The sequence below is a fragment of the Sprattus sprattus genome (genome assembly GCF_963457725.1).
Source record: "Sprattus sprattus genome assembly, chromosome: 6".
Lineage (NCBI taxonomy): Eukaryota > Metazoa > Chordata > Actinopteri > Clupeiformes > Clupeidae > Sprattus > Sprattus sprattus.
Genome location: NC_137925.1, coordinates 34,635,363 through 34,641,579, shown reverse-complemented (window position 1 = coordinate 34,641,579; position 6,217 = coordinate 34,635,363).

The following is a 6,217-nucleotide window of genomic DNA, read 5'->3' as shown; positions in this document are numbered from 1 at the left end:
GCCAACGAAATGAGAATGGGAGAGCACCAAGGTATTGGGCTGTAGAGAACTATTCATTACTGTGCACACATTGTTTAGAGGCCAACAGCCCAGTATCCTGAGGTCCACTCCAGCTGGGTCAGATATCTGCTCATCTGCAACACTGTTATTCGTATGAATGCTGAACACCTGTACAAAAGCTAAAGAGCGGTCAAAATCCATTGGCCACAACCACAAAATAGAGGAGTACTAGTTTAGATTGGGCTATACCAAGCACCACGTAATGTATTATTTTAAGAAGCATTTCCATTTGTACGGATTGGAAGCTCTGTTCTCAAACATCACAGGTTTAGGGAGGCAAATGAGAAGTAAAGGGCGATGCTTGAGCGAGAATTTTTATATTAATGACCAAACAGGTCTAACCAGGGCCGGATTAAGACATTTTGAGGCCTGGGGCTAATTACCAGGATGAGGCCCCTATATCGCCCCAACGCACATCGTGACACGCACACAAACCCACGCCAGGTGCACTGTCACATCAGTGTTTTAAAGTCCACAGAACCACTCTATAAATATGATCAGTTTAAAGCCAAGGATAAAATGTATGTATGTAGTAGACTACACTGTAGACAATAATAAACCAATAATGCAAATGCATACATATTTCCATTCATTCAAAGGCAAAAACAAGGCTAAATAGCCAGGGAATGAAATAACGAATTGATTAAGCATATGCCTATTAGTGAAGCAACAGCTTGGCTCCGCGCCCACGTTTCTATGCGAGAGCACCGACGTGCGGTCAGGGGAGGCAGAGCTTCACCTGTCATCATTAAAGTAAAAAAACAAATAACGATCAAAGGAAATAAATATTTTCTACTGGTCTGTGATATAAATGTATTTTCTGCATGATTCCAATCATTTCGAGCAGTTTTATAATCAAACTCTGAATTTGCGCATGTCCTGTTCAAACAGACAGGAGACAGCAAGACGATGAGGCAACGACGAGCTGTGCTTCATCTCAGATCGCGCAATACCTCACAAACTGGACTGAGTGTAGAACCTATTTAGTCCTGCTGATCTGACAAAAAACCTCAGTGAAAACCTCTACACTAATATTTGACCATGACTGCGAAAATGGAAGATTCTATAGCTAAGCTAAAACATTTCACTTAGCTATGTCTAACTGGCTTGCACATAATTTGTCTATAATTTTCAATGAATTAGCCTAATCTGCAGCGATATGCGTGAGGATAAGAACTCATACATCTTCAATTGCTGAAAGAATTTACGTTTTATTAGGCCTATTTAGATGGAACCGGGAAGCCTGGCTTGTTACCTGCATCATCGTATTTGAAAGCGCGTTGTTAAAAGCGTTTATCCCTGTCTTAATGATGTGCGAATCAAAGCAAAGTTTAGAAATGTGAATTAATCTTCTTCAGTCTTACTTTGCACTTGAGGGCTTTTGCGATTAGAAGGTCACGGTCCACCGACCAGTCTTTTGGCCCCACTCTCGTGCTTTCTTTGACCGGACATTTTCGCGCATTATAATTTGTTTCACTCTGAATGTTTCTAATGTTATGCGCGGTGCGGTGCCGTTGGAGAGGTGTGCCGTTGACTCACTCGACATCGGGCGACCTGAGGCCCCCCTGGTGGCGAGGCCCGGGGCTGCAGCCCGGTCAGCCCATTCGTTAGACACGGCCCTGGGTCTAACCTGTTCACAGAAGGAGCTGCAGTAGTTTCGAGACTACTTGGGCCCTGACAGATGAAAAGCATTTCCTGTAAGTGGATGGTGGCAGAGGGGTCCTTCTTGCTGAAAAATATATGGAGTTGTAAGCATTGTCTTTGTCTTTGTCCTGACCTTGTTTGCATCAGCGTTTTCCCAAACCACCAGACAGAATTTAATACACCATACTAAGCAAGGTGCCACAAACACATTCAGCTGCATTGTTTGCTCTATTGGCATCATGTCAATTCTGCATTTTAAAGTTTGTTTTATTTACGCCCAAAGGTCACTGTCGAGCCGCAGGGAATTGTGTCAAGCTTTTTTATGTTTGGCAAATATCTGAAAAACAAACTAATCTTGTATGCATGATTGGTCTAGCGTTACCTTGTTCTACTCTCATTCCCATTAGTTTGAAAATGAAAACTAGGCAGGGAATGTGCTCTCTCATTGAGAGACAGAGATTGTTTGAGGAGTAACAAATGCACACAGTCCTTGGCTGATGTAATGATGAGGTCGTCCGGTGCCCGCGGTGTTTGCGAAAGTTATTACAAAAGCCCCCAATTCTGTGCATCGTGTTTGAAACGCAGAGAGCCAAATCCTTTCGACGATCCCCTTTCTCTCTCTCTCTCTCTCTTACTTGGAAGACACACGTCTTGGAAGTTGATGAATGGATTTGATTTATTTCCATGCATCCTTAATAAGTCTGCCAAACGAGGACATAAATACACAAATAACATTTACCCCAGCCAGATTTTGGAATTTTGTTCTGAGATTTGTTGCACTGCCTGTTTTGGGTTTATTTTACGCTTTTTCAATAGCAAAGAACTGTTACATGATGTTTCTGATGGTCTTAGAGCATATTTTCCACACAGAACATAACATACCTATGAGCAATCAGTCTGTTTCAAGTATCAAGTACAAATACCTTTTGTAAACAACTTTGAGAGAAGGCTGAAATGTTTTATTTTCATTTTGCCTCCCCTACCCCCCTTGAACTTTTCATTAAGCTTTTATAACTCTACTCTTTGTGTAATAATAATAGTCTTTAGCATGCGTTGAAGTCTGCGTTTGTTTTAATGATCCAGCTGGGACTATCTCCATAGCTTTTTGTTTTTGCAGATATCCTACTGTTTATAGTCGTCTTGTATGCCATTGAGCTTGGCTTAGTGTGCTTTTTAAATGTCAGAAAGGTGCTGTGCAGATAAACTACTGCTGTTACTGTTATTTGGGATCATGCTGCTGGAATCCTATCCCCCATGTTTTTACAGAAAATGTAAACTCAATTACGGGGTAATAGTGTTTTTTCAGCTCCACAGAAGACTTGGCCACCGTTGCCTCTGTTGTCTCACAGCCACAGATAGTGGGCTGAACGGTGTTGATTTTAGAATAATCTGTCTTCGCCTGCATGCTCACTCACACACGCAAACTCTCCCTTTCTCTCTCTCTCTTTCTCTATGTGTGTATGAGGGTGTGAGTTTATGTGAGAGAGAAAGAGAGACAAGCCTACCTACCCCCCCCCCCACACACACACACATTCATAGACAGATTCACACTACACACAGACACAACTAGCCAGACTCTCTCTCCCTCTCTCTCATACACACACACACACACACACACACACACACACACACACACACACACACACACACACCCACACACACTCTCTGGCCCTATTCCCCTCAGCCCAGTGCACACAAACATTGCATGCGCTTCCAAAGCACTGAGGTGATGAAGCCTTCGCTAGTTCACAGTGGAGTCACCGTAGCGGACCCCCTGCAGTTAAGGGCTCTGCCTGTCCCAGTGGGGCGGCAGGGCCACATTGTCCCAAGACACGCTACCCCACACATACCCCACAACACAACACCACACCAGGTCAGGCCAGTCTCACAGGGGCAGCTGAGGCACTGGGGCTTGCCATAGAGTGGGTCTGTCTGACTTGGATACCCTAGAAAACCATCCAGTGGAGTGTCTGACCTGCACTTTATTGCGGAACATTGCTGGCGGACCGCACTTTATGACAATTACAATTCTTTCATCTGCCAATGCATAAGGTGTAAACCCTGTTTTAATGCCATGATTGTCCCCTACATTGAGCCAGTCCTCTGGAGGCCATCCTATAGTAGTATGCATTTGGTGGGGTGGTTGGTGCATATTCTAACTAGACCTGTTTCAGTTTGCAAAGGTGCGCAGATGAGGGGGCCATGCGTTGCATTAAATGGCCTTACGTACCTTGGCCTCGAGCGGTTTCCCGACGCCACACTTAGCTTAAAGGTACAATATGCAACAATTATGCTTCAGGATTAGGGTTAGGATAAGCAGTTTAACCTTAAAATAACAGCTTTAAAAAAATTGGGGCGCTACAATGACATTTAATATGGAGAATCGCGTCGGTGCCATTGGCATAGCAAGGTCGATAGGCATATAACTGCATTCTGTAGTTTCGCCTGCCGCAGCCCGCCGACCTGACTTGTTTACCTTCTACCGATCTAGTAAGTAGCTTATTTGCCGTCTTGCTTAGTCTTGTGTTGCACTTGCTAGGTGTTTGACTGTGTAAGGACAGTCAATGAGTAACTAGTTTGTCATAATGTCAAAGTCAGCACATTTCAAGAGATTTCGTTAGTTTTAGCTGCTAGCATACCTTTAGCGAATAGCTATTAATCCTTATTGCACCTTTAAGTTTATCTTTCGTTGAGAAGAATTCTACGTGTGGTCAGGACCAGTAGTAACTTCACACTAAGCGATGCAATCGCGTCGTTCGGCCTATTATAGAAGAAATCCAAACGATGTTTCTGTGTATAGCACATCATGAGAATGTCATTGTTTCACCTGCCTATTCCCTATCAAAATAGAAATAAAGAATATTGAGTATTTGAAAATAAAGATTATACAAAATAATATGTTATTGAACTAAGGAGATGGCTTTTCTGACTGTGTAGTTAGGCTGCAATATTAGGAAATTGACATGTCATTGAGCGCGGGGGGCAGCTTGCTTCATCAGTGGTAGCGCCTGTGCCTGAGATGAGTAACTTTGAGTTGTTTTTGTTTATTTTGTATTTCTACTCTCCTTGGTAACTGTACTAATATTGCCTAATTGTACTGTGTCTAAAAAGAGAGAGATGACTTTCTTATAACGCGCTCTTTTGTAGTTGTTTTTCAATAATGCCCAATTATGCCCTGAGTGATGTTTTTTATTTGATCTTTTCTAGCCTATATATATTTATTGAGGTATTGTTCTTATGTCGACACTTGTTATATTGGAACTTCATTCATGAGCCTATACATGGGTTTCTTGTATACAAACATTGAAGGCTGCGCGCCCAAATCCACGGCAGAAAGCCATCTACCCTAATACAAATGAATACAGAAAACCCAGTTTAAATGTATTGTTTATTACTTATTTAGCCTACCGTTCCCTATTCTGTTGCCATGAATGCTTGCACACACCCTCAACATATTCCTAAACGTAACCTTGTACATTGTTGAGCCTTTTTCTATATTTGATTTGATTTGATATTTTATTTTTCCTGACAAACGGATGCTTCCTCCTGGGTATACTGAACATTTACCAACTCTGTTAGAGCAGTTCACCACACAACAACTCCCTGTCATGTTGCCTTCCTCCACAGCTTTCTCATCCACTTCAACGTTATCTTGCTTCTTTCTGCCGCGAGATTGCGCACGCAACCAGTGATGACGTAGCCGAGAAACCCATGTATACACAAGTGAGAAAATCGACTCGTCTGACATCGATGAACAGGCAACCTCCACCCTAAGAGATACTTAAGAACTCGTGCACGTGGCGCTCGTGCACCTGACTTTAAGATGATGTTCGGGAAACGCTCGTAAATAGAAAGTGTTACTGAGTCTACTATGTCGCCAAAATCCACGTAGGCCATTCAAATACGTCGTTATCGGGAAACGAGGCCCTTGTTCATAACACTTGCATGAAGTTCATGGAGATAGTCCATTTCAAATGTTCACGCCGCTGTTCATCACGCACAGACAAATAAACTGATACAAAAACGATTATGACACAGTGCGTTATTAGTAGCATTATTTCTGTTGGGATTATTGAAAATCGAATTGTTAAAAAATCGATTATTTTCACCTGTTATAGGTCAAAGACCTATTTCTTGGTATTCTATATGACAGACTCTCAGGGCCTGATCTTGATTAAAAATAGCTAGTGATGATGAAACAGCAGGGTTCTCAGTAGCAGGGGGTGGATTCTCAGAAGCTCATCCTTTAAGCACTCGATCAATCCATTAGTTCATTAAAGAAGCGAGAGAAAGCCAGAAACACACACGGAGCGAGAGAGAGAGAAGGCAAACTCATCGTTAAAAATAAATAAGGTCTATCTGGCATGTCCACAAATTTCATTTTTTTGCACCAGATAGTATTAAATAATAAAATTTGGTGCGAGTAGTAATATTATATTATTTATAAAAATAAGTAAAGGAGAAAGGGAGAAACACACACACACACACCCACCCCGACACACACACACACAGT